Source organism: Sorex fumeus, unplaced genomic scaffold, assembly GCF_029834395.1.
Source record: "Sorex fumeus unplaced genomic scaffold, SorFum_2.1 ptg000048l, whole genome shotgun sequence".
Lineage (NCBI taxonomy): Eukaryota > Metazoa > Chordata > Mammalia > Eulipotyphla > Soricidae > Sorex > Sorex fumeus.
In genome coordinates, this window is record NW_026606105.1 from 16,101,912 (window position 1) to 16,125,449 (window position 23,538).

At 43.7% G+C, this 23,538-nt stretch overlaps 1 protein-coding gene across 2 annotated transcripts in view; it reads right to left on the reverse strand.

The window, feature by feature from the left end:
• The window catches only part of MKLN1 (muskelin 1), a 346,539-nt gene extending 325,565 nt beyond the window's left edge, over positions 1–20,974 (reverse strand). For both annotated transcript variants that reach the window (XM_056123894.1, XM_056123893.1), the window contains exon 1: positions 20,509–20,974. The gene's annotated coding sequence lies outside the window, so the exon portion shown is untranslated. The remainder of the gene's footprint in view (positions 1–20,508) is intronic.
• Positions 20,975–23,538: the final 2,564 nt, after the last annotated feature.

Consider the following 23,538-nt stretch of genomic DNA (forward strand, 5'->3'; position numbering starts at 1 on the left):
ACCAGCATCTTCCTCTCTTCTATGCCCAGGTAGTGACAAGATGCCTAAGCACAGGAGACTCACCCACACGCACAAGGCCATAGCCAGAGTCAGGAAAGCCAGGACAGAATGACTGGGGTACAGTTGGGAGGCCCAGCAACAGGTACAGAGCACAAGGATCATGGGTGCATGTGGCCATCGCTGGAGACTGAGGAAAGTATACATGGGATAGAGAGTGACGCAGGGTCAGGATCTGTTCATCAATCATGGGAGGCAAGTAGACTGTGTGGGATGAGGCAAGGGAGGTCATTCACCAGATGGGGCAACATCAAGGACAGGACTGCTGACGTTATTCATGGATAAAGGAAAGGCCTGGAAATCTGGGGAAGGACCCAGACCTATCTATTTTATCTGTACAATAAATTCTAACTTTTAATCTTCTGAGTTTTTTCAAGAGCCCACCAGCCAGGAAAATCCACTTTGGCGTTTATAAAGGTTAAAAGGGATAGTGTGAGGTGGGATGAACATGACGGTAAGGTAGCTATATCAAGAAGAATCTTGATTGATAGCTGAGGGATTTGGATTTTATGCTTGGGGCAGTAAAGAAATTATCAAAAGTCCTAAAATATGGGAGTGATGTCATTACTCATATTTTCTTAAAAAAATGTAAAGGGATGTGGTTCAATTGGCAGAGCAAAAGCTTTGCATATGTAAAACCCTGAAGTGGAGCCTAGCAACAGTGGGTGTGGCCCCATAAATGAAAACGTTTTTAAAAAAATAATACAAATTTTCAAGCGTGAGATTGAATGCTGAGTAGAGTAAGGGATGACTGGCGCACAGAAAGCCAATTAGGCAGTCACTGTAATAGTTTAGGGAAGGGATTAAGGTCTGAATCACCACAATAGTAGTGGGTTAAAAGCTAGTGACAAATCCCACGGAGATTTAAAAGTTGCTGGAGGACGTTGATATTGATTTCAGTTGGGGGCAGGGGAGAGAGGCAATGATGAAGTGTAATGATAGTAAACTAAATGGGAAAAGGAAAATCACATAGAGACTGAGACAGAACAATGAGTGTTCAGGGAATAATTAGTAGATGTTAAGTTTTCAGGGATTGTAGAATATACGCAGCAAATGAAGGACATGTCTGCAGGTCAGGCAAGAGATTTAGAGACAGGGAATTAGTTCAGAGGTCAACGTTCAGGGGTAGTTAACTCCTTAGAATGGATGAGATATCATAAAGAGTGATGAGCAGAACTCTTGGGAAAGGGGTCGGGGAGGTGTTGGGGGAGCCTGCAGGCAACAACTGACAGCAGTTGGAGGAGAAGACTGGAAAGGGGGCAAGAGAGTAGGAGAATGGGACTAAGTGAAATCTGCAAGGAAAAAGGACTCAAGATGTTGAGGGGGGAGATTAACATTTCTCACTGTGGGCTGGGTGATGAGCTTTGGTTTGGAGATTAGATCTGCAGAGCACAGTTCTGGAGAGTTAGAAGTCACACTGAAAGGGATTCCTCTCAGAAGACTGGCTGCAAGCGAAGCAGGCAACCACTGGGAAGCAGATAGAACTGGGCAAGGTATCAGATTTTTAAAAAAAAATTATAACTGGAGAACTTAGTACAATAGATGATCATCTAGGTTCTGTTAAAATCTCGGGGGCACTTCCAAATCCACAAGGCAACCTCATTGCATTATTGAACAGCAATTGAATACCTAATTCAGTTGGATATGTATCCTTAAGTGTCTGGTACATCTAAAGCATTGGGCTTGGCTTTTGAGTGGCTAAAGATATGCAAGACACAGTCATGCTTTGGCTGCTTGTATATTGGCTAAAATCTGCCTTCTTCCTGTATGTACTGGAACTACACACAGTAAAAAGAATTTCTAGGCTGAGAAGATAGCTCAAAGGATAGTGTGCGCATGTAGAAGGCCCGGGTTTGATCCTCAACACCACAGGATCCATTGAACACTGCCAGAAGCAACTCCCCTGGGCATAGAGCCAGGAGCAGAACCACCAAGCACTTCCAGATGTAACCCCCAACCCTCTCTCCCCCTATAAAAGAAAAATTTCTTCAAAATAGCTACCATTCAACTGACCATGGCTTTCAGCTTCTTCCAGGGTTTCCTCACTCATTCAACTTCCATGAAAAATCCAATCTATATGTGTGTGTGTGTGTGTGTGTGTGCATGTACACATTTGTGGATATATACACATATGGTTACTAGCTGGCAGTTCCCTTCTGGACTGCATAGTCATGTCAGTTTCAAATGGTGAACACTCTGAATGAATCCTCATTCTCTTCATCTTGCATAACCAATGTCCAGACCTGTTGGCACTTTTGCTCCTGCTTTTGGGACATTAATACCACCTGATACTGACTGAGGATTCTGATAATCACACTGTGCCCGTGGTGGTACTTTACAGTCAAACCATATTCTGACATCTTTCACACCTAAAATGTTGATCAACTATGCCTTCTAAATCCTGTATTTATACACTTCCTTTTTTAAAAAATCCAATTGCAGGATTTTGTATTTTCCCTCCACAGAGTATATTTTCACAGTTGGCCTCAATTATCCAGTAGCAAGGGTTTAGGAGAGATGTATAGATTTGAATTCTGGTGTTTCATAGCCCAGTGACCCTGTGGGTGTTGTGGTTGCTCTTAGATCAAATTTGCTTATCAGAACTGAGATAATCCCATTTACTCTGTAAAGTGGTCTTGAGGATTAGATGAGGGAAGTACAATACTTAATAGAAGAGCTCAACAAATATTAGATATCCTGCCTTCCTTTTCTTCTATTATCTTAGCTTTGTATTCTTAGCTGAAATATGCCTTTAATATCATTATCTTGGATTTAGAAATCTTCCCTGTAGTTAAAAATGTTTAAGCAAAACATGTGTCAATGGCCAAAAGAACACACTTTAATACAGTGATACCACTTCTAGGTGGTCTCTATCTAGGTATCTATCTCCCAAACACAAAAACATTAATTCAAAAGGATATATGGCACACCTATGTTCATTGATGCACTGAGTACAATAGCCAAGATATGGAAACAACCCAAATGCCCAATTATAGATGAATGGATCAGTAAGTTGTGATACACACACACATATTCCACACACAGTGGAATACTATACATCTCTAAGAACAAAATCATGCAAATTGCAGCAACAAGGATGGAACTAAAACATATAATGCTGAGCGAAGTTGTCAGAGGAAAGGGATAGATACAAAATGATTTCACTCATACATGGGACTTAGAGATACAGAGCAAGGTAGCAGCAAAGGACCAAGGGTAACACAATGGGAGAACTTATCCACACAATTGAGTTGGGGTGCTTGAGAGGGAGAGTCTGGGGGTTCTTGGGAGAGGGAGAGGATACTTATTAGCAGCATTGAAAACCACAGAACTGTAATTAAATATGTTTTCAAAAATAATAAGAACACACTTTAATACAATACTATTAATTCAGGCTCTGAAACCAGACTTGTTGGGACTGAATTCTAGCTCCTCTATTTACTAGTTGACTATCATAAGTAGGTTCATGAACTGTTCTGGGCCTTGGTTTCCTCATTGGTAAAATGTAGATGCTAATATCCTGCTTCTCTGGATGTTGGGAAAGGGTTACTGAAATGAGAGATGGAAAATAGTTTTGCACAGGACATGGGCATGCTGCCATTTAGAAAGTGCCAGATAAGCAATACTCACTTCATCCACATTTTGGGGCTAAAAATTTTAATCCGCTATTCACTCTGGATAATATTTTGTCCCACATTCCATCCTATTATGGACAGGGATGGCATGAAAATTCTGTGTCCAGTGTAAGAAAAAATAGTTTATCTTGCAGAAGAAATATTCTCTCTCTTTATTCATAACTTGCCTTGGCATCCCCTTTCATCTTCAGTATCTTTGTTATTCTGACTAAAAGAGTAGCTTATGGTTATTGAGGTATGTATAAAAGGAAGATACAGAAATTACAAAGAAAATAAGTTCTGATTCCTCTACCAAGACATTATGACTATAGTTATTTTTTTTCTGTGTAACTGACCAGTCTCTTTCCTGATCAAATATATTTTAAAATAAACAAGCAACATTTTCTGCTGCCACAACATCTTCCATAATCCAGTTTGACTAGATGCGTAGATTTCATTCTAGATATATATTTCACTTTATGCAACATTCCTCTTAGGACACATAAGTTATCTCCAAGTTATCCACAGGTTAATCAGAATGAAGAAAGATAAACTAAGTATTCTACAAGTAGGTATTTTCTTAAGATAAAGTCTTAAAGGCAAAATGATGGAATCAGATGGTTTGCGTATTTGAAGGTTTATAATACACAATGCCAAATCACTCCCTAGAATGTTTGAACTGAGATAAATAGCCAGTCGACAAGTGGGTGCTTATTTGCCAACCTCTTCACCCACACAGGTGTCATTTTAAACTTCTTGACAATTAATAGTCACAAAATATATTTTTTTATTTACTTTGAATTTCTTTAATGACTGGTAAGACTGGGTGTCTGTCATCTGAACTAACCGGTTAAATTCTATTTAACTGATTATTTGCATTTTCAAGTTATTCATCCACTCTTCTTTTGAGGTGCTGTCTTTTTCTTTTAAGTTTGTAAGAGCTCTTAAAGACACTTCCCTTACCAAAGATACACATACATATATGAATATATGAACAAAGATACATATATACATATGAATATATACACATATGTGTGTACATGTATATACATAAATAGCATGTGTATATAAACATGCTATATATATACTATGTACACACCCTATATATTGCATAAATTCTTACTATATCATTTAATTTTAATTTTTTGGTAAAGTTTTATTATTTTTTGGTATGGGCATGCCTGGTGGCACCCAAGTTAACACCTGGCTCTGCACTCTGGGATCACTCCTGGCAGGGTTCACTTATATGTGATACCAGGGATCAGACCCAAGTAAAATGTATGCATCACAAGTGCCCTGTCCACTGTATATCTCTCTGACCCTGGGGTATAGTTACAATAAAAAATTTTTTTAAATAAGGGGCTGGAGGATAGCACAGTGGATAAGGCGTTTGCCTTGCACGCGGCCGACCCGGGTTCAATTCCCTTCCCAGCATCCCATATGGTCCCCTGAGCACGGCCAGGAATAATTCCTGAGTGCATGAAACAGGAGTAACCCTTGTGCATCGCCGGGTGTGACCCAAAAAGAAAAAAAAATTTAAATAAAACGTATTGTCATTGATAAGTGAAAAGTTCAAAGACATCAGACCATGTTGAATTAGGCTTAGACATGGTGGAGTGGACCTGAGAGTTCCCTCTTTTGTTGGCAAGGCTTCACTAGTTCTAACAAGCACAAGAGGTAACAGTCTCATTCTCAGGAGACCTTTCCTTTGTGATCCCCCACTGACTGCCAAGGAACTCCCAAGGCTACACACCTCTGCACTCACTTTTAGAAGAAATGTGTCTCTGTTCTAGAAGTTTCTGAAGCAAAAGTTCTGATCTTTGTTTTGGTTGGTTGGAGAGACTAGAGGCATGTCACTGGACTCAAGAAGATGAAATTCACTGTTGGGCTTAAAAGGAACAACAGGTTGCACCTCCTCAAGACAGTGGTAGTATCTGCTTTCTCAAGGACAGCCTAAAGGAGGCAGCAGATGAGAAAGGGGGACGGATGTAAAAACACAATGAAGGTACAGGTGATATATTTTAAGGATCAAAGATCATTGTTTTAATAAAGAGTGACAAATCGTTTGTCATTTGAAAATTAATTTGTTTCACTGAAGGATTAACAGGGTAAAAACTGTTAAAATCATGAAAAGTCATGGTTTCTCCACTAAGTACTAAACTAGTTATATTCAAGATGTATAGTCATCACCTGTGTGCTTTACAATTCCTAAGAATCTGATCACACGAGGTTGGAACAATTTCTTCCATGGCCAGCTGATCTTCAGGTACTCCACTTTCCTTCCTTAATACTGAGAAGTAAATAAAAAAGAAATAAACCAAAGCTCCAACTCTCCCATGAATTTTATGCTGGTAAAATATTTGTTACCTGCTACTTTGTTCCTGGCTACTTATTTGAATCCCTCCTTTCTTTTTCTTCTTCTTCTTTTTTATTGTGTGCTTTCTCAAATGCACATGTGCAAGAAAGTTGCTACATCCAGCTTTTTTTTTTTCTTTTTGGGTCACACCCGGCAATGCACAGGCGTTATTCCTGACTCTTCACTCAGGAATTACTCCTGGCAGTGCTCAGGGGACCATATCCAGCTCCTTTTTTTTCCTTTTTATATTTAGGATCTTACATATACTGCTGTGCAATGTCTTCTGGTTTTTGACTCCAGACCTACACATTGACCTGAACCTTTTCTTAACGGGGCACTCCATGGGGCCAGTAGAAGCTGATCCACTTGTACCCACATACTATGTACCAGGCACAGTTCAAAGTGTCCTTGATATGATTTCATCTTAGACATTGTTGCTAAAAATCTTTGCAGCAGTCTTTTGAAACCTTGCTGAATCTTGGTCAAGCATCATCTTTTCGACACATATCCCCTCTCTCTATCTGCTGTGAAAAAAAGTATGTTGGGTCACCTGTCTGCACTTTCCCATCCGAAAGCCCTCATCCCCAAGGTGGTGATACTTGGAGATGGGGTCTTTGGGGGACGACTAGGTCATGAGAGTGGAGAGCCCATAAATAGGGCTAATTCCTTATAAGAAGAGATAAATATAAACACATTCTCTCTCCAAGTGTAGCTCCAGCAAGAAGGTGGTGATCTTTTATTGTTAGTACTCAACCACATTCCGCTGCAGTACATTGATGAATGTGTCCCCTAAATTGTCTTCAGTCTCTTCTCTACCTTCCATTGCCACTGGTAGTATGATTCCCTTTTGGACACAAGCCTTCTCTGTGTCCCTTCTCTGTGCGAGCAATGGCCATTGGCAGAGTTAAATAAGTAAAATGCCCTATTTCTGTTATTTTAAGGCCAGTTAATTGCATGATTTACAGTTATTTAATAGGTGTTTTTAGAGTTCTCTCTCCAAAATACTACCATCTTCAACCTACTGAAGATACATTCTGATTTTAGAAATATTAACAATAGGCCAAGTGATAGTACAGTGGGTAAGGCATTTGCCTTGCAAGTGACCCAGGTTTGACCCCCAACATCCCTCAAGCACCACCAGGAGAATTTCTGAGAATTGCTGTTGTGGCCCAAAATCCAAAATGAAAAAATAAAAAAAGAAACATTAAAAATACAAGGGAGGTAAATAACCCTCATACTACGATTCTAGTTGAATGGCTATTTTCAGGGAAACATTAGATAGCCTGCCCCATTCAATAGCTTTACTTGTAATTCTACAAACACAGAAGAAACTTATCAAAACCTTTCACTGTCTTCATTACTTTCCCTAGACCTTAGTTGTCTCTGACCTTAGCCCCCGGGATTAATTATTTTCATAAGTCTGAGTCTTTCTTTTGAATGAGGCCTCATTCTCTGGCTCAACTCCTATTATTTTTATTTGTCCTCTAAAACTCACAATGCTTCTGGAACAGATATATTGATCCTTTTTTAAAAACATTTATTTATTTACTTTTGCTTTTTGGGTCACACCCAGCAATGCTCAGGGATTACTCCTGGCTCTGCACTCAGGAATTACTCCTGGTGGTGCTCAGGGGACCATATGGGATGCTGGGAATCGAACCCGGATCGGTCGCATGCAAGCAAACGCTCTGCCCACTGTGCTATCGTTCCAGCCCATATTGATCCTTTTTATTTTTTTTAATTAATTTATTTATTTTTTTGCTTTTTGGGTCACACCCGGCAATGCCCAGGGGTTACTCTTGGCTCATGCACTCAGGAATTGCTCCTGGTGGTGCTCGGGGGACCATATGGGATGTTGGGAATCGAACCTGTGTCGGCCATGTTGGCTGCGTGCAAGACAAACGCCTTACTCACTGTGCTATCGCTCCAGCCCCTTGATTCTTTTTAGATGGTCCTTTTCCTTCATTGAAATTAATGCTTTGATAAGAACTTCAATTTCAAGGCATTTTACATTTTTTAGCACTTTCTTTTCTGTATCTGGCAAGAGTCTCAAGTTTACATTTTTGAACTTGTCCAAGTTCTGGATATCAGGTTAGCAAGCACAGAATTGCCTTTTCTGGCTATTACAAATGCAAGGATGCCATGGTCACTTATTTTAAGTTGTCTGTCACTTCCACTTCACCAGAACATTCTTCCTGGCTGGTTAGCATTAAGCATAGAATAGTACCTCTTCAAGAAGCAATTAGTTTAAATATAAGTCATGCCAACTTTATTTGATGCTCACTTTTCAGCAGAATGAGCTTGTCAGTAGATGTTGACGTTCTCCATTATCTTGCTGTTGTGTTCCTGTGCCAATAATTTTGTCATTTGTATTGGGAAATCATTATTGATGTTGCCATAACAGGTTTGCAAGGCCTGCTAGAGTTAGTTGACAACAAATGGCCAGTGGAGAGAGACAGCCTAAGCCAAGACCGAGATGGGTGGGCATGGACTGGGAGGACATAAGCCAACTTGGATTAGGGGAGCTGGAATATGCAAGAGGTGATGTCTCAGACCAAATTGAAATTGGGAAGTTGCTCATACTAAGTCCAGTTTGAAGGTGAGGCCTATAGATACCATTGTTTGAGGAGGTAACAGTAGGGGGTGTGGATAGCGGAAAGCAGCCCTCCAGAGAAGAGGACTTCAAAGATAAATTGAACAAGTTACCAAAATTGTGTGACAGAAGGCCAGGAGGAGGTTCCTGCTGACAGGAAGACTGAGACACCCGGCAAATGAGCAGAGATGGGAGGTGTAAATGTCAAGATGGAAGGTCAACATAGGGGAAATACAGAAGAGGAGGGGCTATCACAGAACAGGTGTCTGAGGCCCACAGCTGAACCTGACTGGAAGGAAGCAAGATACTGGGATTGACTAGAAGTATTCGCGAGGTTGGAGAGGTAGATTCCTGAGACTGTCTGCCAGCTGGTTACTAAGGAAGACCAGGCAAGCTGGCCAGCTGCCTTGCTATCTGTTCCTATACTAATATCATCTCTGCTTTTATTTTCACCCAAACTTTCTCAAACCTCAGGTTTCTGGTTTCCATTTTGTGTATGTAAGTTGTTGAGACTTATGAGGTTAGTATATTTGATCTTGTATGTTTCTGTTGTACAAGATCTATACACTCATATTGGCATAAAACAGCAATAGCTACCACTTACTAATTACTTATACTACCACATTATCTGATTTATGTACGCCACTTTATTTAATTCCCACAATCTCCTTGAGAGGTCAGTATTATTATCCCCATGTTAAAAATAGAAAACAGAAGCTTATATGGTTTGTGTAATCAACCCAAGGTCTTATAGCTGGAACACAAAGGACCTCTGATTCAAACTTAGCATTTTTTTACTGACCTGTCCGTTGCATTCTCTACAATTATACTGCAATACAAACAGTTGTGATTGACACCTAAATATTGATTTATTTATCATTTAGCCTCTATTGATCTATCTGTTATCAACCCTCTATTATCTGTCTCTCATCTGTCTCCTCTTTTACCTCTAACTCCATAACATTCAGAACAACATTATGTAAGAATTAGAGCATTAAGGTACATGTTGAGTGAACTCATGCAGTTTCGAACTGTGATTAGAGGGGCCAGTGTGATAGTGCAGCAGGTCGGAGTGCTTGCCTTGCACATGGCCAACCCAGGTTCAACCCTTGAATCCCATATGGTCCCCCAAGCATTGCGAGGAGTAATTCCTGAGTGCAGGACCAGGAGTAACTCCTGGGCATTGCTGGGTGTGGTTCCCAGACACCAGCAACACCAACAAAGTTAGAATTACTATGCCCTCTTTGTGTGGGCATTTATAAAGTTGTGTAGTAAAGGAATTTTCTGTTTGTTTTTTAGAAACTCCTTCATTCACACACATTCCTTCAGAAAGAACAAAGTGTTAAATGAACCGAGGAGCTTCTCTTTATTCCCAAATACATCCATTGGAGACAAATGTGTGTATATGTTCAAATAAGCTTGAGAACAACGCATTAGAAATAAAACATTCATTTCTTCAGAAGTCCAAAGCTTGAGCTCTTCTTCATGATATGATCTTCTTGTTTGTCTAAATCCGAGGTTGCCAAAGTAGTGTCCACGGGCCAAATTCAGCCCACACCCTGTTTTTGTATGGCTTTGTGAGCAGAGAATGGCTCTCACTTTTTTAGATAGCTGAAAAATATCCAATGAAGAATCTGTTGTAACATGAAAATAAGAAATTCAAACGTCACACCATGAAGCTGTATTGGAATGTGGCCTCACTCATCTGCACACACAGTGCTTATGACTGCTTTTGTACTGTGCTAGGAGAGTTGGAAAGGGCGTGGGGTTTATGCCCATAAAGCCCCAAACATATCCTATTTGGCCCTTTACAGGAAATCTTTGTTTTCCCTGGTCTAATGACCTAATTAGGGTGACACAACATTTTTTAAGCATTGCCTAAATCACATCTTCTGTTTCAGTTTCTAATTCAAGGACAATGGATCAAAAGATTATGACCTTTCCTCTTCTATGTGGGAAGTTTTGCCGTTCTCAGGACAAAGTCAAAATGTTTTTTCTTCAATGTCCTCTAGATTCTCTCCTGATGGTGGCACCATTCTGCAGAAACAATACAAGATGGAGGTGTTGGTTGTTTCTCTGGGAGATAACCGGCTCTCCCTGCCAAAGTCATCTTTCCCTTTGATGGGACATTCTTATGAACAGTGACTAGATAGCACAGAATTAGAGAGGCACTAGAATGGACCTTACTGTCTCCATTAACTGATTGAAGAAAAGCAAATTTCTCCACCAATCTCTCTCTGAGAGAGAACCTAAATAAAAACCGGAACCTTGGTGCTGGAGCAATAGCACAGCGGGTAGGGCGTTTGCCTTGCACGCAGCCAAATGGCCGACCCTGGTTCGATTCCCAGCACCCCATATGGTCCCCCGAGCACCACCAGGAGTAATTCCTGAGTGCATGAGCCAGGAGTAACCCCTGAGCATCGCCAGGTGTGACCCAAAAAGCAAAAAAAAAAAACCAAAACAAAACCGGAACCTAAATAAAAACAATGATGCTGAATGATCAGACACAAGTGAATATTCTTTATCAAGAGGGATCCCAGGGCTTGAGACTTAGTAGATAGTACAGAGGTTAAGGCACTTGCCTTGCATATGGTGGATATTGGTTCATATCCCGGTACCTGAGCACTGCCAGGACCCAGTTCTGAGTACAGAGCCAAGAATAACTCCTGAGCATCACAGAGTATTGCCCCCCAACTCCCCCCAAAAAGATTCTGGGAGGCACTGAATAGCTCAATAGCATGGCACAGAGAAGAGCCCCATCAGAGCATTAGCATAAAACAAATGGCCAGAGAGAGGATAAAGGGCACTTTGTCTTGCATACTGCCAACCCTCACTGGAACCCCAGAACCATATATGGTCCTCTGAGCACTGTCTGGAATGATCTCTGAGCAGAGCCAGGAAAGGTACTGTATACTTCTGGGGTGCAAAGCAGAACTTCCTTAATTTCCCAAGATCATGTTTGGTTGCCAGAAAAGTTCAAGGGATTATGTCTTGTTGACTTATTTCTTGAGACCCAAGGATACATTTTATTCTCTTTCTATAACTCTGTAATATCTCTCTGTAGCTTTGTCTCTTTTCCAATTTAAGCAAAGTTTACTGGTAAAGAGTAAGCCCTGTGGTTACATAAGTAATTAAAATAACCCCAGCTCTCAAGTTTCTTAGAGTTTATGAGAGAAACAAGTCATAATGGTTTTCTAGGACCTTTTGGCAACATTTAATATAAAGTTGGCCCCACGATCTCCTGGTTTCGCTTTTCTGCTTTCTGATTCAGTCCCCGTTGCCAACTCTTCCTTTTCTACATAATCTCTAAATGACAGATCAATGCTGAGCCTGTTTTTCTTCTGATTTTATCCACCTTCTTGAGGTGATCATCTTCCAAACGGATCAGGCCCGTTCTAGCAGCTCTTCTGAGCTTCAAACCCACATCACAAGCCTGGAGTAGGTATCTTCACTCAGAACTTTGAATCTTCCCTGAAATTCTGGGACTGACTCAGGATTCTCCACCTTAGCAACTAACATGTCTGCTCATGCACTGCATTGCGAAAGAACTTGTAAGTCAATTACTTCACTCTCCATAACACTCCATTTCCATTCAGTTGTCAAAGAAGGCTGATTATTCTGTGTCCGGTGCATGCCATCATCCTAGTGAGGGAAACATGCCACCAGCTCCTCAAGAATCACTTAAATACCTTCCCAGCTTATCTCGCTACATCTGCTCTTGCCCTGCTTTATTTTGACTTCTCCGAGATAATATTTTTCACATAAAAAATGTAAACAGTCATCTTACATAAACACAATGCTAGCAAATACATATGTGTTTTGTCTTCAATTTCCCCCTGGTAATGGATCATGAAGATTTTTCACATCAGTATACCTAGCATTGCCTCACAAATCTTAAAAGCTATCTCCCAACCATAACTTACTTAACTATGTAACTATTGATGGACACGTAGGCTGTTCTCAGTCCTTAATGACTATAAATAACTCTTCAGGGAAAATCCTACCAGATTAATCTTCTATGTGTGGGTATACCTATTGGATAAATACATAAACGTAGAATTGCTGCTCATAGGCTTTTTACAGAAAAAAAATTGATAAATATTGCCAGCTTGCCCTCAGAAGATTGTACGAACTTTCATTCGTACTAATAATGCAATAGAGACCCTTCTCAAGTTGGTGAGCTAAGTATGCTAATTCAAGATTGTTGGGGGCAGTTCCAGGACTCAAATCAAGTGCCTACCTCTGAGCCACATCTCTGTCCCTGCTATTAACCTTCCTGATTTGTGTCAACCTCTTATGTAAAGAGGAATCCCATTGCAATTGTAAGCTGCATAGCATTTGTTATAAGAAAAAGGTGAGCATTTTTCCATATTTCAAAGGCCACTTTATTTTTTTTTTACTGTGATGTTTGTCATGCCCTTTGCCCAATTTTCCAAGGAGTTTGAGAGCTTCCTTATTGATTTGTTGGAGCAGGTTAGAGGAGACAGGAGTGCTTTGGTTTCTTCTTAAGCAACTAAGTTCAGGTTTGCATTTTAAAGAGATTCTACTACTTTTTAAAAGTGACAACTTTGCTCTTTTTCCTAATAATAAATCATTAGCAAATGCCAGTTGTACCATAGGGGAGCCCACAGAAGAGCTCACCTGATGAGGTTACAATTGATTTTCAGAGGCTGGAAATAGCTCAAAGGGCTGGAGTGCATGCAAGAGGCCCCAAGTTGGATCCTGGCACTGTATATCCCATCCCAAGCCCCACTGGGTTTTTCTCTGGAGGGCCTGAGCACCACCAAGTGTGGTCCTGTGGATCCTCGGCACTGCCTCAGACAACTTCCACCAAGCACTGCAAGACGTGGCCTCCAAGTCCTCTGAACATTGCTTGGGAGGCACCCTAAAACTTGATTTGCAGAAGTACTGATTTACGTCATAATTTTATGAGACTGCTTCCTACCTTTATGAGACCATTTAATTTTTCTAATAAGTGTATGGGATGTGTATTATCATTGACCACAAGGTGAAGTTCAGAGAAGGTGAATGTCCACTGTCACATACCTAGTAACTTCCACTTTTAGATTCTTCAAGGCCTAATCATTCATTATCACTAGCCATTCCTCAACCACATCAGGCTATGATTCTCTATCTCTCAAATTTCTAATAATCTATTGCCTCTCTCTTTTCCTTTCAACAGAGACCAATAAAGATTTTGTGTGCCTACTGTGTGCTAAGATTCCTCATGATATTTATATTTTAAAGAAGGTCTCGATCATAAGCAAGAAAAAACAAATAGTAACCAAGCTATAAATAAAACATAATTCAAAAGGAAAATGGGGGGGGGGAACTGGTGACCCAGAGGGATAGTACAATGGATAGGATGCTCGCCTTGCATACAGCTGACCAGAGTTTAACCCCTAGCATCCCATATGGTCCCTTGAGTCCTTCCAGAACTGGTCTCCAAATGTAGAGCCAGAAGCAACCCTGAACTTCTGGGCATGCCTCCTCTCCCCAAAAACAAAACACAAAACAAAACACATTGAATAATTGGAAAGGTGGTCAGAGGAAGATACTACTTAGACTAGGTAGTCAGGAAGGGTTCTTTGAGGAGATGACATTTTAAACAGAGATCAGAATGACCAAAAGAATATTTTTAGAAGGACCAGAGAGATAGTATAAGGGTTTAGTTGTTTGCCTTGCATACAGTCAAACCCAGGTTGATCCCTAGCACTGCTTTTAGTCCCCTAGCTACTAACTCCTGGTCACAGAGTCAGGTCTAGCCCCTGAGCACTGCCAGGTATAAACCCTCCCGAAAAATATTCCAGGAATTGGAAATAACTGGGAAGTCCTTCAAAACCAAATGAATCCAGTGAGTTTGGGGACAGACAGAAGCGAGAGGATGTGGGTGAGAGGATTAGGAGGCGAATCTGAAGTTCGTCTGGGTTGCCACTGCAGAGGGCTTTCGAAGTTCACAATGGAACAGGACTTGGGAAGATTCTAAGGAGAGACACGTACAAACTGATTTATGGCCTTGGCTCATGTCATTCTAGCTGTGCTGTGGAAAACAGGGGAAAAAGTGGGAGCAGGAAAAAACAATAAGAAGGGGTTTTCAGGAGCCCAGCAGCTAGTGTAAGGAATAGAAGGAACTGTGAAGCAGGAAAGAGATAGGAGAGTGACCAGAGAGATGGTACAAGAATTAAGGTGCTTCTCTTTACAATAGCCAGAATCTGGAAAAAACCTGAGTGCCCGAGAACAGATGACTGGTTAAAGAAACTTTGGTACATCTATGTAGCGGTTAGAAAAGATGAAGTCATGAAATTTACATACAAGTGGTACTACATGGAAAGTATCATGCTAAGCGAAATGAGTCAGAAAGAGAGGGATAGACATAGAAAGATTGCATTCATCTGGGGAACATAAAGTAACAAACTAGGAGACTAACACCCAAGAGTGGCCAAGATTAGTACCAGGAGGTTTGCTCCATGGCTTAGAGGCCAGCCACATATGCTAAGGGAAAAGGGAGCTCAGATAGAGAAGGGAGCACCACATAAATGGTGTTGGGAGGATCCTCCCAGGATGGGAGAAGCACACTGAAAGTAGACTATAGACCAAACATGATTGCCACTCAATGCCTCTTTTGCAAACCACAACACCCAAAAGGAGAGAAAGAACAAAAGGGAATGCCTTGCCACAGAGGAAGGGTGGGATGAAGGGGAATGGGGGGTGGGAGGGATACTGGGACTCGTGGTGGTGGAAAATGGGCACTGGTGGAGGGATGGGTATTTGATTATTGTATAATTAAAATCCAAGCACAAAAATTTGTAAGTCTACAACTGTACCTCGTGGTGTTTCACTAATAAAACTTAAAAAAAATTATAAATTAAATCAGTCTTGAAAAAGTGAAGGAAAAAAAAGAATTAAGGTGCTTGCCTTGTATGCAGTCAATCCCAGTTCAATCCCTCACACTGCGTATGACCTGGTAGCACTGACTCTTGAGTGGCTCCTAAGCATGGCTAGGCATGAGGTCAGAGCGACAGTACAGCTGGTAGGGTGTTTGTTTGCCTTGCACGAGGCCGACTCAGGTTCAATCCCTGGCATCCCATAAAGTCCCCTGAGTACCACCAGGAATAATTCCTGTATGCAGAGCCAGGAATAACCCTGAGCATTGCTGGGTGTGACCCAAAAAGTTCTCCCACACCCAAAAAAACCCATGGTTGGGTGTGGCACGAACTGCTTCCTTACTTTCCCCCCACCAAAAAAAAAACAAAAAACAAAAAGCAAAAAACCAACACTGTCCTCCATTGTTCATCGATTTGCTTGAGTGGGCCCAGTAACGTCTACATTTTGAGACTTCTTGTTACTGTGTTTGGCATATTGAATACGTCATGGGTAGCTTGCCAGGCTTTGCCGTGTTGGCGAGATACTCTCGGAAGCTTGCCAGACTCTCCGAGAGGGGCGGAGGAATTGAATCCGGCTCAGCCGGGCTGGCTGCGTGCAAGGCAAATGCCCTACCGCTGTGCTATTGCTCCAGCGCCCCCCCCCCCAAAAAAAAACCACAAAAGTTATAGAATAGTAGTCATAGAGATAGACTTAGACAGATTTTGGAATTGGAGGTAAAGTTGGCCTGAATTCCCTGTGGGTTAGATGCAAGAACAGAGAAAAGAATTATGAACGCCTACATTGCCTTTCAGTCTGAGCAACTGATACCCGGTGATGACATTTCATTTGAAGAAAGTTGAAAGAACCAAGAGTTTTGTCTCCCATATTATTTTATTTTCCTCGCACACTATTTTGCTCCTTCCCTACACCTTTATTTTCCTTCTCTAGTTGTTCTTTAGTCCTTGATACCCCCTAAAATTTCGCTTCGCACCCTGATTTGAATCCACTGCAATCTGGTTACCATCCCCAAATCCCAATAACTCCTCCTTGCCAACCACAACAATGACCTCCTTGTTGTCAAGCCAAGGACTTTCCAGACCTTGTTTTTTCTTGACCTTTCTTTAGCATTTAATACTGTTGACATTTCCTCCCTTGGCTACTCTAACACCACTTGTTCCTGGTTCTCCTACTTCTTTGAATGTTCTTTCCCTGCGTCTTTGTTTCTTCACCTTTTCTGTGTTGGCATCCTTACAGCGTTCCAGAGCAGGCCCTTTTATGATTCTTCCACTACGGCTTTTATCTTGGGCATCAACTTTCATCAACTATCACTCACTCAAAGGACTTCTAGTATAATCTCTCGAGTTCTAGACTCTTCTGTTCAAGGACGTAGTAGACAGTGTCACTTTGATATCATCAACCTATGGTTCCTGCAGTTCTTACCTTGGTGAATGGTTATTACCATCTTGTCATTTACCTAAACCATTTCCGCTTTAGTCCTTAATCCTACAGATACAATAAAAAATAAAAATCAGTAGGTTCTATATCCGTAATGTTTTTTTTAATCTGTCTCTTCCCTTCCTTTCCATTCTTGCCACCTTAGTTTGTATGTCCACCATTTCTTTCTTCACACATGAAAGTAAGTTAGTTTCTCTGCTTGCAGTGTTATTCAGTCAATTCATTCTCCAAACTGGAGTCATCTTTCTAAAATGGGCATCTGATCACTTCATTGCATTCCTTAAAATTTATCAGTGACTCTTCATTGACATTAGGAAAACTGAAACTTAGGAAGACACACAAATCTACTGACATTACGGCCTTGCTGATTTTTCTGGTTACATTCCTGAGCACTGGGAAGCACTCACAATATATTTAGCTGGAATTTACTATTTTCTAGGCATTGACTGTTCTTCCTCCACATCTTTCTGAACATACCTATTTATCTCCAGGACTTTACACCTAGCTCTTGCCTTGCTTGAAAGATACTTTAATTGATCCACTTGTTTTGCTAATACTCAACTTTTAGAACTCATCTACAAATTCATCTTTCCTGGGGGCAGGGGACGTGACTCAGTGGTAGAATACATGACTTGGATATATGCCTGGATTTGATCCCCAGCACCACATATATAAAAATCACCTGTCTGGTTAGGGACCCTGACAGTGCCCAGTGTTAGATCTGAGTCCCATGTTGGTATCATCTCACTACTGGGTGGTTAACTGTGTATTCCTCTTTTGCCTAGTTCTGCTATGATTAGGTCATTCTAAAAAGGCCACTTTAGATTCACCTTCGAATTTCCCTTTGCCTACCACAATGCTGGACACATAACTTTTATTTTCTATATGTAATTCATATGTAATATAACATATAAAAATGATTAGATAGGCAAAGTTGGGTTTCAAAATCAAGTCTTTTATCTCTGGCAGAAATCTCACATTTCTCTATGCTACTTTTTTATTTTTTAACATCTTGAATCTGAAAATTTTGAAAATCTTTGCCAGATCTATTTCTGCCTATCACTAACTAAAGTACAAATAAACATTTTTAAAAAGCCTCAGTTATCTTGTAGATGGTGCTTCCTTATCATTCTCCCATTTAACTCATCAAAATACTTGGGTTCACTGAATTTATACCGGGTAGACCTTTCAATATATTTTTATATCCTTTCCTGCATCTTAACCTGTGTCTTCCGCGATGCTGCCAAGGGAGCAAAGAGAACTACATTGGGAGTAAGGTAGATTTTATTTTTCTGGCAGCTGACACTAAGAAATAATGGTGCGAAGGCAGTTCATTTCATAGTATTTTTACCTCTGGCATATTTCTGGAGAGGTATGAACATTTCAGTATTACACTTAAACTTTGTATAATCCAGATACAATTGGAATTTTTTTTTACATGGAGAGTTCAATATAATCGCAGAATTTTGTAACTGAAAGGAGCCTGAGAGATCTTTTCACCCAGCACTTGCACGAAGTTTCCATGAAGAAAAGACCTTGCTGGTTCTCCCCCAGCCATCCGGGCTCTAAAACCAGAAGCAAATTTCGTGGTGTCCTGTCCTCTGAGCTTTTCTCAACACATTTTATTTTCCACTTAAACAAATCAGCTACATCAGAACTCACCTAGTTATTTACATAATGCTTATCTTTCTATTGCCTTAGTGATAGGCTTATTATAGGGAGGAAGAAAAAGGAAGAGAAAAAAGAAGCAAGTCTGCCTTGTCCAGGGACATAAGGAGACTTGGTGAAAGGAACAATTAAGAGACAAAGTGATGGACTTCTGTTTGCAGTGCAGTCTTGTAATCACACTCTGTTCTCTGAGAGCCCCAACGCTAACCAGGCTTATTTGTCCTCCTGGGGCCTGGATCCCATTCAACTCTGCGCCTTATTTAGTCTTAATGATTTCCCCAGCTTCGGTGTGTATTTTTCTGTGCTTCATTTTAGAAATATCATATGTAAATCTACTCCCTGCTTGAGTTTGTTTTAGTTCTGAAGCGGAGGGACAAAGAGTCTGGGTAAAAGAAGGAGGAGGAGGGATTTTTCTGGGCTTTCCATTTCAAGAATGGTTTTTCTGAAATGGCAATCTGCAGTCCACTCCTCAAAAGATGAGGTTTTGCATAGGAATTAGGACTCATTTGGGATGATTTGTTTTCACGAACAGCAGAGAGTTCTTTCCAAGAGGACCAGTTTGATAATATTTTAGCAGCCAGTGCTCGAGACCAAATATAAACGAGTTCTGAGAAACAGGAAGTGAACCTGACTGGTCTGGTCTGTGCGTCCCTGGCAGTGACGCACATACAGAAATCAAATTAGGAAAACAAGGTATGTGGGTGCGAGGCCATGGATAACAATGCAGGATGCTACAGCCCAAGTAGGAACGCTTCTAACCAAATGCCATTCATTTTAATAACACCAGGAGAAGTTGGATTTCCACAGAACATGCTAGAGATTAGAGAGCAGGATGAGCTAGAGTTCCCTAGCAACGGCCTGTGCTTTTGAGACAGTCATTAGCCTTTCCGTTAATCCCGCCAACCCCTTACTGTTAAATGTATGATTGACATTAAAAAAAAAAAAAGGAAAAAAAAAGAAAAAAATGCTTTAGAAAATGCTTTAAATGTTTCAGGAGCAGAATGGAAAGGGATAAAAGAAAAAAAAGAAAGAAAATTGCCCTGAGAATTGCCCTCAGTTAAAAGCATTCGTGGTCCTCAGCGCCCAGCCTGTCCCGTTAGGTTGCTAATCCCCCCAGGGTAACGCCTAAGGGAGGTGGAATTGCTCAGTGGAAGGCAAGTCCCTCATCCAGTCTGAGGCTCGAGTGTGACGTCTCATCTCTCAGAACCACAGTGTGAAGTGGAGGGGGGGGGCGGTGGGCGAGTGATGAATATGGGCAGTTTGTGGGGGAGCAGCGGCTGGATGGAGGGGAGGTAGGGTAGGAGAGAATATAACATATAGTTTCCTTTCTCCTTTAAATGGGTTTAATCACCCTGCCCGGGAGCCCGGGAAAGGAGGGAGGCGGGGGGGGGGGGGCGGCGGAATTCTTTTTCCTATTGATTGTTTAATTGCACCAGAGGCTGTTTGTCCGAGGCCGCTGGCCAACAGCATTATTTTCGAGGCGAAAGTGAGACTGGGCAGGTTTCCCATCCCCTTTCCCTAGTGTTAAACAAGACAATCCACAGAGCGCAGCCAGACGACAGGAATAAGGTATAGGTTGACTTCTGCGACTCGGCTGAACCCCTCCGAGCGCCGGGAGTGACTGCAGGGCGCTTCTCCAAGCCAGAATCAGTGCCTCTAGCTCGGGTCCGGGGTTCGGGACTCACCACGCCCGTTGGGGGGAGCCCGGCTCGAGCTGCGGGGAGATTCGAATGGAAATTACTAGGGCTCCTCATCACGGCTCGGCTCCCCACTCCGCTCTCCACTGGGCTCCTTCAGTTTGGGGGGTGGGGGTGGTCTCCTAGGACTCTCCGCCTCCCCGCCACCCCTGCCCCGCTGCGCGCTCCCCTTCCCCAGGCGACCACCTGCGCCGCCCCACTTACCATCTGCCCCGCGGGGAGGGCCCCCCGAGGTAGCGGAGCCCTCCCTGCTCCCGGGCGGCTCTGGGGGAGCTCGGTGTTTGCCTCCAGCCCTTCGCTACCGGAGAGATCAGGTTCCTCCCCTCCTCCCCCTCCAGCTCCGGCCGCCGCCGCCGCCGCCGCCGCCGCCTCCTTGCATGACACAGCAGAACCGCAGCTGCTGCAGCAAGTCCCAACCATCCGCCCAGGAAGCGCCGCAACCGGGAGTCGGGAGGGGCCGGGGCCGGGGCGAAGGGGTGGGGGGGGCGAGGGGTGGAGAGGGCGAGGGGCCTCCTTGCCCCCCACTTGGCGCTCCACACTCCCCTTCCCAGCTCCCGGGTTCGGGAAGCGGATCCGGCTCAAAACCCCAGCAGGCCGAGCCGTTGAGGAATGCTGGGGCTTGGCATCAGAAAAGGATGGGACTGGGAGGAGCGGGGTGAAGACCCCAGTGGGGGGGTGGGGGTGGGGGCAGCAGGACACTGCAGGCAAAGAAGGGGAAGAAGAGGCCACGAAGTCCAGGGCCAGTCTGTGAAGGAGAATTAAGGAGGTCAAAGAGGTAAGAAGGTAGAGTTGCCGAGACGCGGAGGGAGTCAGCACTGGGGAAAGAAGGGGGGGGGGGGAAGGGGAGGGCGAAGGCGGCAGGGGAAGCTTGGGGAGGGGGTAGAGTATTTGGGGGAGGTCTGAGTTAAGCACTGGGGCTGAAAGGGGGCTGAATTGGGAGGCCAGGGTAGGAGAAGGGTTGGAAAAGGTGGGTTAAGGAGTAGGCAGCCAGGTGGGGAGGGGGGACATATGGAATTAAGAAGGGAGCAGTGAAAATCATTTATCATGGCTGATGAGGCCGGAGAGACAGGCCAAGGCAAAGTCACAGGCGAGGCTGAGCTACTGCCCCACTCCAGTTTCTCCTGAAGTTTTCATGATTCGCCAGCGCAAGCAGGGAGTTCGTCTTATAAATCGCAAAGCAGGAACTAACCCATTAAAAAAGGAATAGAGAAGAAAAAGAAAAAAAAAACCATCTCTTGGGTAATAGACTTGCAGGACAAAATCTTCCAGGGGCATAAAAACTTGGAAGGCAGAGCTTTGAGATATAAGGCATAAGCCAGGAAAAGGGGGGGGGGGGAGTGTGGGTGTTGTGATTCCATAATAATTCAGGAATAATAGCAGTCGAACTGATGTTGCTTTTGCCGCACGTCACTGGGCCCAAATCCTTCTGAGCTGTGTGTTAAATGCTTCTGTCATGCTAGAAATGATGCAAAATTATTGGTTCAAGATATTTTCTGTGCATGCACAAGGCGATTCACATAGGTGAATGGTATGATGAAGGTAGAAAATGTGTTTTTCTGGTTATTTTGTTTCTGGGCAAACATACTACGTATTTTACAGCTGACTGACCAGCTGTTTCTCAGCATTTGAAAGACTGTGGTCAGAAAAGTAATGCAAAAACTGCCACTTTGGTTTTGTCTGTACCTTCCAGGTCGTCTCTTCCTACCTCACTTCCTGACACAAACAAGTTTTTACCGTTGTCAGCAACAAAGCCTTAATATAGCTGCGGAAGAGAAAAAACTGCATTGCATTTTGCCTCCTGCAAGCATCATCCACAGTTACCGGAGGAATGTAATTCCAGAGAGCTTTAAAGCTGGTGGTGAGGGTAATTATGTATCAAATGCTTGATTCTATTTCTGCTATTATTGTTTTGTCATTTCTGTTCACCCCAGTGCTGGCTGAACTCGTCGAGGGACAAATCCGGTTTTTTTTTTCCGACTCTGTAAAATCTAATCAGACCTGATAGAAAACTCATTGCTTTTGGGGGAAAATAAAGTAGGAGCCACGAAATGTCATTTTCACAGAGCGTGGGTTTGGTGACTGTAGGGAAGGATTTCAGGATGCTCCTTCTGTTCGCTTTTCCTATGTAATGAGCAAAAAAGGCTTCACGCACGCACCGACGCCACAGCGCCCGGATGCTCTGCTCCCCGATCTGGGCTTCTGCTGCGCCAGAAGCCCCTCCGGGATGCTGCGAGGGGCGCCCGGTGGGTGGTGGTGGTACCGACGCTGCGGCCGCCGCCAGTCCTGCTGCTGCTGCTGCTGCTGCCGCCGCTGCTGCTGTTGTTGCTGCTGCAGTCACGTGGGAGCCCCTTTAAGTTTCCATAGAGAGGCCTCTCCGGTGTCACATGATGGACATGATATAATGAAACAACATTGTGGAGAGGAAAGCATTAGGGGAGCCCACGGCTACGAAAACAAGTGAGTGAGAAGAGGTGGGAGGAAGAGAAACTACGCCACCTCCCTTGCAGCCGAGCCGGCGCGCAGCAGCGGGGCCCCCCGAGCAGAAGTGGGCGACGCCAGGAGGGGACCGAGGTGGGGAAGGCGGGGGTGGGTGGGTAGGTGGGTGGGGGCGCCGGGAAACCGGGGGGGTCCTCGGCTTGGGGCTGGCGTCCCCCGCCGCCGCCGCCGCCCACCCAGCCACCTCGGCGAGAGAACAACTTTTCTCCGGCGGCGCCGCCGGCTCGGCTCTGGCTGCACCTGTCTCCCTCGCCCGCCGCGCTCCCGGCGATCAGCCCGAGGGACGTTCTAGAAGAATTCGCTCCACGAATCTCCCTGCGCATCCTTTTCCCCCTGGCGGGTCTGGCTCCCGCGGAAGCGAAGAGAATCGGGATCGGAGCGGCGGCCGCGCTGCGATGCCCCCCCCGACCCCACCACCACCAGAGGTAAGATGGGGAGGGGGAAGGAGGGAGCGTGGAAACGGAGATGGGGAGGGGGTGATGGTGGTGGGAGATGGTGTTGTTGCGGGGTGGGGGGGAGCCAAGGCCCCTCGCAGACGGGGGCCCCCCGGCGGGCTCGGCATTTCCTCCTGCGCACGCCCCGCATTGCCAGCTTTCGCGCTCGCGGGGCCCGGGGTGGTGGGGGGGGAGCGCGCGGAGGGCAGAGGAGAGCCCCCGCTTCCCCGAGGCGAGGTCGCCCACCCAAGGGTGCTCGGGGCACTTTTTTTTTTTTTTTGCCTCCCCCAGGGCTGTGAGGTGG